General features: G+C 44.6%; 1 protein-coding gene across 9 annotated transcripts in view; it reads left to right on the top strand.

Moving 5' to 3' along the window:
- YTHDC2 (YTH N6-methyladenosine RNA binding protein C2) overlaps positions 1–14,317 on the top strand; it is a 1,208,271-nt gene that overhangs the window by 484,036 nt on the left and 709,918 nt on the right. The window lies entirely within an intron of this gene.

The following is a 14,317-nucleotide window of genomic DNA, read 5'->3' as shown; positions in this document are numbered from 1 at the left end:
TTAAAGGACAGCCATCCTGAGTAGATGGCGGTAACAAATCATTGGCCCCATTTCTACCAGTATATATTAGATTGCCATCTACAGGGACTTGACCTATATTCTCTACACAAGATGAGGCTCTACCGGGCGGGAGATTAGTTAAACAAGGTTCATCATGTGCCATGTCCCCCAATCTACTACCTAAGTTATAAGGGATGTCAACTTGCGGGGAACATGAGTGAATGCAATGGTTGGGGTTGGTTTGATGTCAGTCACACTCTTCTAGGCCCAATAATACGTTGTACCTGTTCCCCGTGCAGATACCGAAGCCTCTCCAGTGCCCTTGAACTGACCCACTCCCTCCTGCTGGTGCGTTCGAAGAGCCCAGGTAGTTAACTGGATAAAAGTATGTTAATGGGAGTGATTTAATTAGGGAATCTGTACATTGATGTTCCCAACCACATATGTACTTTGCGGCTCTAATGTCCCTAAAATTGATGATAACCCTATCGCCCTTGGCGGTCTTGTGTCTAGGCCCCACCCAGTCCACCCTTCTTGCAAATAAAATTTCAGCCGACACCCTAGGGGGTAATGGCCGGTTCACATTGAGCCAGTGGATGCACTTGTTCTTCAAATCTGCATAGTTCTCTCGCTGACCTGATCTCAATGGGGGAACCCCCGTTAGAATGGACACATATGGAGCGGATGCCGGGGGAAGATCTATGCAAGGTAAACAATCTGAAGGTGGGTCATTAGACACCCTGTTGCTACAGCTTGGGTGTTGGGTCCCTAATTTCGAACCTCCCACCACGTCCCCTTTACTACTGGGTGGCCGCACTTCATTAGCACCACACGTGTTAGTCTGGGGGATAGAATCACTAGCAATCGTGGTGGGATAACTAATGGGAGCCGCGGCCTTCAATATCTGGGTAGGAGGATTGGGACTAGGTCTAGCCTCAAAGTCACCTACAGCAACAACCCCAGTTTTAGTCCCGTCCGCAGACCCAGGCATGCTAATGTCCTAGTCCTTGGCCCTTGCTGATTCTAGGATTGTGAGTCTGTTTTCAATGATGTCCATTCTGTTATAGATGGGGATACAGTACCTATAAAATAGCTGTTCAAGTTTAGTGTCCTGGCTCTATTCCGATGGAGACTCCATCCTAGATGTCATTACTGAATCCTCCACAGCAACCGTCGGAATCAGGGCCTCTGTACTTTTTTTTTGATGATGATGTCGATATTGCCCCAGGGCTTTCTGAGACAGCATTTGGCTTCTTGGCTTTGGCTTTTCTGCCCTTATGAGCGGCTCCCCCACGTTTCCTTTTGGTAGCCGATATTGGTTGCCCTGATTTTACACCTCGTGGACGAGGTAAGAACAATGCGAAGCATCTCCCGCGGAGAGGGAGACGCAAAAAGTCTTTATAGCCCCCGCTTCGCTGGTGGGAGGGGCAGGTGGTGGGCGGCTGACCCTTGGCCTCCTGGGTCCTGTGGTTCGATTCAAAATGTTCCCAACAGCCTCGGTACCAGGTAAGAACACAAGTTACTTACCTGTAACTTTGGTTCCCCAGTATTGGTAACTTTCATAGATTCCCATGCTTTGTATCATTCCCCCTTCGTCGGAATGGGAACCTTTCAAATCTGAGAAAATCTGAGACTCTCTCAGTAGGGTTCTATGAGGTGAGGCTGATCTGATTGGTTGTTGTAGTTTTTTGGTCTCTTTTGCTACAAAATGATAAGATATGCTACAAAATGACCTTTTGTAACTACTGCTATGGTATTTTATGTTTACTGAGGCTCCGATTCCAACGACTGGGGAATTATACAAAGCATGGGAAAACTATGAAAGTTATCAATACTGGGTTACAAGTAAGTAACTTGTTTTCTTCTTTTTCCTCTGAGAGATCACTTTACGGCTTTCGACCTTGTGTCTCTGCATACTTTGAATGTTCAGTGCTGATTCACTCTAGGCTACTCCAACTTCCATTTCAGCAGCTTGCCGATCTGCACGTTCTTCTGCTCTTGCAGCCATGAGCACTTTCTCAAGACTGAGTATCTTGCACCGCATACATCGTCTGGATGAGTTGAAAAAGCAACCATTCATTGACTCTGAGACAGATAACTTTATCATTGAATTAGTTGAACTTGCAAGGTTTGATGAGGGCGTCAAGTCTTATTATTATTATTATTATTATTATTATTATTATGCACATATGATGAACTGTAACTGTACTAGCGCATTCCTATAACTTTAAAATATCCACATTTCAATGAATGAGTTGAATGTGCGGAGCACTATCCCTAGAGGCCACCACTGCTCACATTTCTACAGTATATTAAGTGTGAAGTAGTTCCTGGAAAGAGCTCTGCTCTAGTCCTACTTTTCCTGATTAAAATAGACAGTTCTCACATAAAGACTCCTCTCCAGGCCCAGCTCCACCCCAAAGTGAGTTTTCTCTGAATTTATTTGAGCATGGGAATCTTCTCTTTAGACAATGACTGAAACTTCTGTGAAGGAGAAAAAAGTCTCCCTGTAAACATTTTGCCACCTGCAGCTTAAAGAGGAATTATTTTGATTTCCATCAGAGTTCTTCTACTTCCTCATTACTCCCCACATATTAAAAATCACGTCAACCGGTCGTGTGTTTTTTTATCCAAGTTCCACAGTGACAAGAGCCTTTGTGACAGAGACAGGCGTTTAGTTGTGCCCTAAAAGAGAAAAACAAAGAGGCCACCACTCTTTAAGAAAAGGTTCCATCAAACTACGCAAAAAGTACAGAAGATGACTCGAGTATATATATTTAAATAATCAGCTTCTCAGGAATAAATATCCCCTCTTCTGAGGATTCCCCTGAAAATGCTTCCAAAGTAGGCTTGAAACAGTTAAAATCTGAAAAACAACACCATTTGCTTCCTGGTCGGTTATGGGGGGCGTATGATGGCACTGCGTGCTAGCTGGTCTACAGGCCAACATATCCTGCGGGGTTCCGGAATCAGTCTTCGCACCAAGCCCCTAGTTTATGTTGTCCAAACAAGTTGCAGATCCTACGGATTAGTAGGAACTACACAACAGTTGTTGGTGGTCACCAGTAAGTTAATACCAACCCTTGGTTATGGTAGCTTTTGGGGGGAAATCAACTGTTAAGAAAGCATGCCAAGCTGTTTCCTTCCAGGACCATGTAGCGAATATTGAACTAAGAAGTTTTGACGGGATGTTTGTTAGATCTTCCAATGTGCTCGCAAAACAAAAATACCTAAAACTGCCACAATCTATAAAACAAAAGATGGTCCTGACAAGATCCAGATTTTAACTGATCCCATTAAGGGACCACTGCTATAGCAGACGTAAAGGAGACCTTTACCCTACTTGGTGCTTTTGTGTTCTTGCAAACAAGATTCTTATACACATAGGGACAGGTGTACAAAGCTTTTTTGCGGTCGCACCAAGCCCGATTCGCAGAATCAGGCCATTTTTGACCGACCAAAAACTTTTTACAAATTGCGATTCGGTAAATTGTTACCGAATCGCAATTTGCGTTTGCTACCAAATACCAATTTGGTATTTGGAAGGGCCATCCCTTCCAAATACCAAATCAGATTGTATGAATGATTTGGGACCAAATTCCGGTTGCAAAACTGTAATACTTTACCACCAGTTTAAAACTGGTGGTAACCCATTCGCAAAGGGGAAGGTGTGGCTTGGGGATCCCCTTTGAGAAATATGAAAAAAATATTTTAAATGAAGGTAGTGGTCCGATGGACCACTGTCTACTCTTACAAAATGACACAGCAACGTTTATTTTTTTCTTTTTAAACACATCCTGTTTTCCATTAAGGAAAACAGACTGCATTCAAAAACTAAAGATTTCTTTATTAAAAAGCAATCATAGACATGGTGGTCTGCTGATGTCATGAGGTCACCATCTCTATTATGGCTTTGATTCCTAATGGGTAGCAAATTGCGACTTACCTTATTAATATGGTCTATTTGTGACCCATTAGGAATTGCTAATGTATCTCAAACCAGTTCCATACATTAGGAATAATAATTTCCTAATTGCAATTCGGGAGAGAATCACAATTAGGAAATCAGTATTCCAAATGTTTGTACATCTGACCCCTAGTGTGCTCATGTGAGATATTAACACATTTAGGAAAAATGTTCTCAGATCGATATTTGTATGACTATAAATAAGAAAACAAGAATATGCAATTTTAGTATGTTTAAATGGATCTGATCCACAATTAACTGCTTTGTTCCTTAAGTATGTGCCAACTGTTTTTACAATGTTTTCAACTTTTATTTTAGATTTATGGCATATGAAAGAGAGAGCGTATTGGCACTGTTTGTAGGTTGAAGATGATATTTATTTGTTTTAATATTTGTAATGATTTTAAATAATCTTACAATAAAAACGTTATTCTTAAAATGAATACATATTGCTTAAAATGTACCCATTGATAATAACAGTAAATACGTCTACCCACAACAAGACCAGACGGAAAGAAAAGGAAGCAAGACATTTGATTTGAGAATACAAGCCATTAAAATAAACTTAGAAGTAATTCAGTATGTAATAGCTTTCAGAGGTTGGGAAGATTTGGCAAATACAACACTAAACATATTAGTAACTGTCTTTTAATTTCTATTTAAAAAAATCAAGTGACTGGGAAATGTATCTCAGTGGCTATGTAATTGCATCCCAAACCAAGTCAACCAGAAAAGGATTAGGCGTCCACACAAGGCAGTATAAAGTGCAAATCTAGTGGTTTACTTGTGGCAAAACGTCATGATGTGTTTCTGAGGTTTGGATTCAATGTATTTACTCATTTTCTTCAACTCTTTTTATTGGTACTCATATGATGATGGTATAAACATGGAGTAAGCATATCTGTGCATCATTTTGTTTACATTTTGCATTCTATTTACAGTACATTCTACTTTAATCAAGAGAGACCAACATTTTTGTTACATCACGTTTTCAATATTACAGTCCTCGGAAAGTCTGCTGACCCTCCCAGATTTTCTCCCCTTTTTGGAGGCACCCTCTACTCTTGTAGATCACACTTTCTGCTTGCCAACACCAGTCTATATCTGTTACCCACTCCTCCAACGTCGATACAGCGACCGCCCCCTCTTCTTAGCCAAATTACTTTTCACCACCACCAGTGTCAGCCAGCGCTTTGTATGCCTCGGCCAGTCCTCATTCCTGGAGGTTGCCAGCAATGAACACTTAGGCTCCAGTGGTACCTCTTCTCCAACAACCGTCGTCATAGTGTCAGCAGTTGTCCGCCACGATTGGGCATTCCCATATTAGGTGGTAAAAAGTACCTTCTGAACCACATCCCCTGTGGCATAGTGCCTGTTCGAATCTCTCCATTCAATGCAGCACTGTCCTAGGGTAGTATACCCTGTGCAGCATTGTTAGCTGTATGAGCCTAAAGCAAGACCTCACAGCTACCTTCCTCAGGCTCTGGAGCACCTCCATCCATTCTTTATCTTCCAGGGGGCGTACATTGTATTCTTAAGACACCCTTAAGTGTGCCCAGGGGGTCCAGAGCATTATTTCTAATTTTCTTATAGAACAGGGAGACCGTTTTAACTTGCAGGTGCTCTGTCAGTATCCTGTCTTGCAGAGGAGAGGAGACCTTCAGCACATCACCCTCTCTCATATGTTTCCTCAGGGCAACGCCCAGTTCGAGGTATCAAAACCACTCCCCCTGCCCCAGGCCATTTTCTTGCAAAGGACACACAATTGATTGACGGAATGCAGAACAAATCAAACATTCACCCCAGTCCAGAGATCTGGGTTAAATCCATCATTCTTTTGCTCTCCATCCCACCTGGCCATATGCAAATCAGTTTTGACCCTGTGCCTCATGGGAACAGTCCAGCTGGCACTGCCAAGCCAGGTCCTCCCTGGACCGCAAACAAGCATCCTTGTACCTGTTTCGGGGTTTCACCCCTCTTTAGCCAGGATAGATTAATTCAAGTGGCACAGTCACTTAGGGCGGTAAAGCAAAGGACACACAATTGATGGATAGAATGCAGAACAAATCAAAACATTCACCCTGAAGAGCAGCAAACATAATTTATGCCCCCGCCTCCATATGTCTCCCAGTGTCTCTAGTCCCACTTGGTAGAGCCCCTCAGCTACCTTATTTCTTTAAGTCTGTCTCCCGTTCAGAGGGGTGGCATCCCAGTGAGCTTGTTCTCCCTACCCCTATACTTTGTTGATGCTTTCCCTATTTTAACTTATGTCTTTGTGTGATACGGGAGAGATTTATATACTTTTTTGGTGTACAGTATCTCCCTTGGACCCTTTCCACCCATGGCCTCTCTGTCAACCCTGTACGCTAGGTCTGATCTGTTCTCGAACATCCACCCATTCACGTTGGCCAGCTGTGCCACCCAATAGTAGCTACGGATGTCTGGTACTGCTAGAACACCTTCATATATTCCCCTCTGCAGTTTGGCTAGCGCGATCCGCGGGCCCGCCCCACTCCATAATAGAGTCCAAAGTCATGAGTTACTTGCTTGAAAAATAAGAGGGCACCTCATAGGGGGTGTTGCATATAGCAATCTGGGTAGTGCCATAATTTTAAACATAGCGGCTTGGCCCATCATGGTTAGAGGAAGGGTCCACCAGTGTTTAGCGTCTGTTATGATTCTATCGAGCTGTCGGCCCACGTTCTTGCAGTGAAAGACTTGGGCGTCTCTCTTTAAATGGATACTGAGGTATTTAAAACTGTTTTCTTCTTTGGGCATGGGACATCTGGACGTAAGGGCAGGTACTCCTCCTGATAAGGGATATAACAGTGACTTCACCGTATATGCGAAAGATCTGCAGTATTCGATCTACTGACTCTTGGTTTTTCCACATATAAAAGCATGTTGTCCGCATAGAGCAATATTCAATCTTCCTACTCCCCCCTACTTGTATTTGCCATATCAGATGGTCATGACGCACCCAGGCCAGTGGCTCCAGCGCCAGTTCAAACAAATAAGGGGACAGTGGGCAACCCTGCCTAGTTCCCCTTCTCAGGGCAAATTCTCAGGACACCGTGGCGTTGACCTGTACTCGAGCCATTGGCTGTTCATAGAGAAGCTTAATCCACTTAACAAATTTGGGGCCCATTCCTAGGCGCTCAAGAACAGCGAATAGATAATTCCACTCCACCCATCAAAAACCATTCTGGCATCTAGGGATAGAAGGGCTGATTGTCTGTTTGGGTATTTTTCTGTCGTAGGAAGTATGCCAAACGGTCTGAGAAGTTTCAGTATGGTGCTCTGATGAGACATAAACCCAGACTTGTTTGACGGGTGTATTAGGGTGGCAATCACACTGGATAGGCTCATGGCCAGGGCTTTGGCCAGCATTTTGAATTCATAATTAAGTAATGAGATTGGTTGATAAGACCCGCATTCCGTTGGGGGGTTTACCTGCTTTTAGTATTACCGAAATAATGGCCCATCTTTGCTCCAGGGGCAGTATTTTATCTTGTTGTGCTCGATCAAACATATTCAATAAGTGGTTTGCTGTTATGTCTATCATAGTTTTATACATTTCCACCGGGAGCCCCTTGGGCCCTGTTGCTTTTCCAGACTGCAATGAATGGGAAGAAGTTTTAATCTGTTCGATTGTAAGATCCCCCTCCAACACCCCTCTCTCCTCCTGCTTAATTTTCAGTAACAAAATGTCACACAGGAAGTCCAGGCAGGTTTCCGCTGTGTGGGTTGAACGGGATGCATAGATCCCTTATTAGTAGTCCGCGAACTTCTCTGCAATCTCAGCTCCGGTTCCATGCTTTTCACCTCCCTCGTCTATCAGCCCAGGCACCCAACCTCTATTCATCCGACTCTTATCCAACCAGGCTAGTAGTATGCTTGCCTTGTCTCCTACATTGTACAATTTATGCTGCGTAGCCAGCGCCTCTGTTCCAGCACTGTCTTCCAGCAGATCTCGTATTTCGTTTTGCTTCACCTTTAGACGTTATCTGTCTGACCTTGCCTGAGGATCCATGCTGAACATCCGGCCCTCCAATTGTATTATTTCACTTTCTAATGTTGAACATTTGATGTTTTTTTCCTTCTTGAGGGCCCCTATTTTTGCCAGAATGCTACCTCTAATAAGTGCTTTAAATGCTTCCCACCGGGTCACCGGAGAGGAAACTGTGCCGACATTGTTTGTGAAATAGTTTTCTGCCTCCTCCCTCACTCTGTCTACGAAGTCCTCATCTTTAAGGAACCACGGGTCCACTCGTTGTGGTAGCATATGGTCCCTGACCGGACCCACAAGTGCGAGGCCACCACCGGGGAGTGGTCCGACACCCCACAGGCAACATGTTTGGCATCTAAGAATTCTACCAGCCCAGGGCATTGAATAATTAGGTAGTCAAGCCTGGAAATGCCCTCTGCCGCAGCAGATAGATGAGTATACTATTTCTTATCTGTGTTCTGATGTCTCCAAATATCATCCAGGCCCATAGCCTCAAGAAAGCCACCCAATCGACCTCTCTGTCTAACGGTGCTTGTTCCAAAGGCCCCCACCCCCCTTTGACATCGAGCTCTGATGATATAATGTCATTCATTTCTTCCTCAAGATTCAGTCTGCCCTCTGGCAGTTGGAGCAAAAGTGAACCCAACGCCTCCAGTGCTGCAGTTTTATGAGCATAAATTAAGTCTTTTCCCCTCCCACGTCCCACTCACTACCGCATAGCGGCCATGTGGGTTCCGTACAGGTCTTATTCTGAATGAAGGGAAATGCCTTCCTCATTAAAACTCCCACTCCCCTGGAACTGGAGGTGTAACCAGAGTGTGTTACCAGAGCATAGCCAAACCAATCAAGAGCTTTCCAGTAATTGCCTTTAAGATGTGTTTCCTGCAAGAGGACTGAACAAAGAGGGAGTGCAAGGACCGCCTGCACTGTTTCCAAAGGCACTCCAATGGGGGAGTGGACTCCTGAATTATGTTTTCATCACAAGGTATTACAAATATCAAACAAGCGTAGTCGGTGGTAATCCTTTTTAGAAGTACATTTAATCGATGAGTCACATATTACATCATAGTGACTTATTTGTAAAGCAGTCTATTGATTATGCTTCTTAATAACATCCAATGATCAATACATCATCCCTATGCATTTCGGGTTCAACCCTTCGTCAGGGGATAGTAAGAGATCTGAAAATAAACATACTGGTATCAGGAAGGGGAGCTCGCAACCACGAGGTATATAATGCCGAGGGTTAGTGTTCGATAAGGTGAACGCGGAAGTAAATACATGGTCATGAAAAATGAAAAAAGGATTACCGTGAATGTTAGTAACCATGGGGACGTGCCGATGATAGAAAGATCGTGGAGTGGGAAATTCACAATATGACGATGGCCGTGGCCTGATACTGTATTAAACATAGAAAATATAAATGTGATAAACAAAGAGAGAACATATATATTTTTCATGACCATGTATTTACTTCCGCGTTCACCTTATCGAACACTAACCCTCGGCAGCCTCGCATGCCGCGCGCCGCTACACCTAACATCTGGTAGGCTTCTCTGATACCTGTTGACCGCCACACTCACGTTCTGTTACTGAGCGCACACTTAGTTCTTCCTTAGTGCACGTAATGGTCGGATACCACACACGGGTGATTGTCCCGTTCTGCCGGTTTGCTTCGAGCGTTTTCACAGTCCATTATGCACTTAATGGTTGTTTTAAATAAACCTCACGCTATCGACCGTCTTTTTTTCTTGCCATCATAGATTTGTTTAACCAGAGACTCTCTTAATTTTTTTATTTTCTTTCTGTGTCGGAATATGCATGTTTGGTTGCGTTTTACTCTCCTTACCGAATTATATACCTCGTGGTTGCGAGCTCCCCTTCCTGATACCAGTATGTTTATTTTCAGATCTCTTACTATCCCCTGACGAAGGGTTCAACCCGAAATGCATAGGGATGATGTATTGATCATTGGATGTTAAGAAGCATAATCAATAGACTGCTTTACAAATAAGTCACTATGATGTAATATGTGACTCATCGATTAAATGTACTTCTAAAAAGGATTACCACCGACTACGCTTGTTTGATATTTGTAATACCTTGTGATGAAAACATAATTCAGGAGTCCACTCCCCCATTGGAGTGCCTTTGGAAACAGTGCAGGCGGTCCTTGCACTCCCTCTTTGTTCAGTACAATTACCAGTCCCTACCGGCCGGAAGGGACTATTTCCTGGCACCCTAAAATACGAATAACTCATCTAACATCGCTTACATTGGTGAATATTTTCTACCACGAGTGCCGCCATCCCTCCACAACATTTTGATTTCCTGCAAGAGGACCACATCCTGTGCATGCCTTTGTATAAATCGCAGGACTGTTGTCCGTTTAAGTTTGCTATTGAGCCCATTTACATTCCATGACCAGACCTTCAGTAAGGACTGTGTGCATTTTTCGATTAATCACTTGGATTATGGCTCTTGTCTGGTGCCTTTATCAGGGCTGGCCGTATCAGTGGCATAGACTTCTGAACTCTCCCTTTGAATGCATCTCTTATTACATACTCAACTAGAAACTTTCCCCCCGACTTCCCACCCTGCAACCGTGCTATTAAGGTTATAAAGACCCCAACATTCAAACCTGCAGGGCGCTTGTCGCACTATAACTTGCATAACGCTTCTAACTAATGACTAATATGGGGGCTGTTCAGCCCAACCTGACTCAATCTGTGAACTTTATCCTCCTCCCTCCCGACCAAGCCCAACCTGTATTTGTAGCCTCCTTATGCCTCGGGTTAAGCTTACAACTGTTCCCTTTTGGGCCGGAGTCCATGTCTCCATGTTCCACCTGGGTCGCAGGGATGTAATATAAGTGGGCAGCAGAATCCAATCCTCATCTTACTTGCGCCCCGGTATCACCTTTTACTCTCCTCCTCTTCTGTACCTGATTGACCCTCTGGCACCAGGGACACGGACCGCTGGTCCTCTACAACTCTGAGAGCTTTGTCTCCCCTGGTCCGTCCTCCTCTGCCTCGGCCGACTGTACGTCATCCTTCCAGCCATTCCCACACTTCCTCCGGCATAGTGAAATGCCATGTTTTCCCTTCGGCTATTACTTGCAGTTTGGCTGGAAAAAGCATCATGTACTTCAAGTCTTTGGACCTCAGTTCTTTTTTAACGGTCTCAAAGCTTCTTCTTTGCCTTTGAACCTGCAGGGTAAAGTCTGAGAAGAAGTGTATCCAGGTGTTTTCATACTGTATGTCTCTTTTTGATCTCGCTGCTTGTAGTATAACGTCCCTGTCTCGGTGATTAAATATCCCGGCTATGATTATGCGCGGAGGTGCTCCGGGTTTGGGGGGTGGTACCAGTGGTCTATGCATCCTCTCAACAGAGAAAAACTGTGATAGACGGCTGGGTTGTAATTTGTTGGTTATGAGGTCTTCTATGAACAGGTCTACACTGTGTCCGTCTGCTCCCCTTGGGACCCCAACCACACGTATGTTGCTTCTCCTTGCCTGCCCTTCCTGGTCTTCTAGCCGTACTGCCATGTGCACGGTCTGCTGTGTTAGACTATGCACTTGTTCTTTCAGGCACTTCATTTTGGATTGGAGTTGTGTGATCTGAGTCTCTGCAGTTATCACCTTTTCACTTAATTTGGAGAGGTCCGCCCTGATCAAGGTGACCTCCATGGAAACCGCGTCCTTTTCAGGCTCTAGGGAGCCCTTAACGTTCCTAATCGCGGCCATTATGGTGGCCAGGGAAGGTTTCCCCGCCCCTCTGTCCTCCTCCATATTCAGTGGGGCCTTCGTAAAGGTGTAGTTGTCCAGCTTATTAGATTGTACAGACACGCTCCTCTGGGTTTCCCCATTTCTTCTGAGTCTGTTGCCAGAATGGTGTGTGTGCGTCTCTCTCTCTCCCCTCACTCGCCTTAACCACCGCAACTGGTGGGTTCCGCTTCCGACTTTTGATGAATGGTCCAATAGAACCTCAGTTGAGTCGCTAATATTGGCCCTGCCTTGCCATAAGTCCAGCCTCCACTGCTTTTCGTGAGCCTTTGGGCTCTCTAAGTTTCTCAGCCACCGAATGAATTAATCAATGAGTGGGAGGGGGGGCTGGTGTATCCGATGACTTGATTGACCCACGCCCGTCGGTTGCTCAGATTCTGGTACAAATGCACCCGTTTTGGCGACGGCCTGTGCGAAGACTCGCTCCTGTTCTGGGCTATCCTTCCTCCTCGTGTTGGGCGGGGGGAGCGGGGAAATCTTGCTCCAGGCTTCACAGAAGCAATTCCCCTCCACAGGTAGGCCTCAGCACCCTCCTTATAACAACTTCAGGCCTGCAGCTGGTGCGTCATCAGGCCTCTCCCAGATCTTTGGAGGCCCCCCACTCACCTCTCTCAAGCGGGTTCTGCCCCCGATTCAGCAAAATTTCTGTGACGGATCGTTCCTCCGTCTGGGTCGCTCCACGGCTCTAGTGAATCGGCGCCCGTTGCCGCTGCTAAACAGTCAGCCGCAGCCTTCTCTTGCTGCTCCGGCCTGCATATGGGGTCGCGTATGGGGGTTTTCGTTGGTTCACTCGGTCGCAGGCGCAGTTTCTCCGGGCGTCCCCACTTCTAGGTGTCAGGCTTGATCACCCTGCCAACACTAACTTTGGCGCTCAGGTGTAATGGGCTCTACAGCCCTGCTCGATCCTTTCGGCCACCGCTGACTACGCTCACTGCCTATCCCTGTTGACTCGCTCCGTCTCCTAGCACTGTCACTGGCCAGCGGGCTGTAGATTGCTTCTCCCCGCTAATAAATATTATTTCTGCCATTAGGATATGGCTGAGGTACGGATTTGGAACGGATTACTGGGGCTTGGTCCAGAGCTCCGCTAGTCTGTGGCCATCTTGGTCGGTGGCTAAACCCCAGTGTATTTACTCTTACTATCAATGGGCAACTTTTAAGCAATAAAAAGTGTGGAAAAGGAAGAGCTGTTCTCAAAAGAGAGATGTACAAGTACAGAAAAAGAAAACATTGGTTGTGCAATTCCGGAGTATTAACAAAAAGAGTAGTATGTTGATTATTGGTACATATTTATTTAACATTTGGAAGTGTTGACCTGGAATTGACTCAGTTACAAATCAAGGACTTGGAAATTATATTTTGCCAGTTATATCGGGTTGACAGTTTTGCAGATGGGTCTAGAGCTAGACCCATAGATAGTTCTGATATAAACATTCTCTTTATACTCTTTTAGTTTCTTAAAAGGGGCTTCCATTTTGTTGGGATAAACTTTTCAGTGAGATTGGGGTGGTTTTCATTGTCAATTCTTCATATCCCTGACAAGGTTGGATTGTGAACATGATGCTTCTAGGGCACTATGACAGCCTGAAGGAAGCTGTATTTGTAGTTTAATTTACATTAAGAATTAGAACTGGCGACTGGGAAATGTATTTATTAGTGCCAACGTTTATACATTGAAACCCTACTGGTGAAATGTTGGCTGATGATTGATTTAGTGGTTATTTAATGGTACATGTTTGCAGAAGTATTAGTGGAAGACAATATGACAAAGAACATATCTGGACAGTCTGCAATGTCTCATCAGATTTCTTAGCTTCATGTGCAGAAGATGCTGTAATAACTTCAGAATAGGGACCGATCTCAAAGTCACATGAAAACTTTGCTGTATCTAATGTCTCTGTTCATTGCTCTTGGCCCCTGACAGCCGTAGATAGCTGTGGAATGTGCCATCATTCATTCTTTCGCCTGCCCTGGCATGCATTGCTTCTGAAGGCTTTCATTGCCGAGTCGTTAATTCCTTGTTAAGTTGAAGTGTGAACATGCTGTTTCTTGGCCGCTGCGACAGCCTACGAAACAGTCACATGCGCTATTTACTGTCTCTGAGTGAATGGCCTCTGTTGGCAAGAGGTTCTCAGCTCAGTACCACTGAGGACAGGTCATAGCCAGAAAAGAGACAACAGACATAATAAAAGCAAAGTAAATACCCATGCATCTTACTCATTCCACTACTAAAGAAGCTTATTTATAACCACGTGATGGCTTCAGCAATACAGCACCTCACTCTACAGCAGTCTTGCAGCACCAGAGGGCCTGCCTAAACGGTTAAACCTGGAAGGTTTGTAGGAAAAGTGATAGGAATGTAAGATTGAAAAAGCATACTATTTTCTATCCCACTCTGAAACAGGTGATAATATCATTAGTTTCTTTTCAGCATGAAAGGCATAACAAAACAAAAGTCTGTAAAAAATAATATAAGCGTGTGCATGAGCAGAGTTCCCACAAGAAAAATTGTGTTGCTTATGCAATATAAACCGCCATTTCCATAGCCAGCTTCAC

Source organism: Lissotriton vulgaris, chromosome 3_1, assembly GCF_964263255.1.
Source record: "Lissotriton vulgaris chromosome 3_1, aLisVul1.2, whole genome shotgun sequence".
In the NCBI taxonomy this organism is placed as follows: Eukaryota; Metazoa; Chordata; class Amphibia; order Caudata; family Salamandridae; genus Lissotriton; species Lissotriton vulgaris.
The sequence above is the reverse complement of the archived record's forward strand: the minus strand, read 5'-3'. Positions and strand labels throughout refer to the sequence as shown.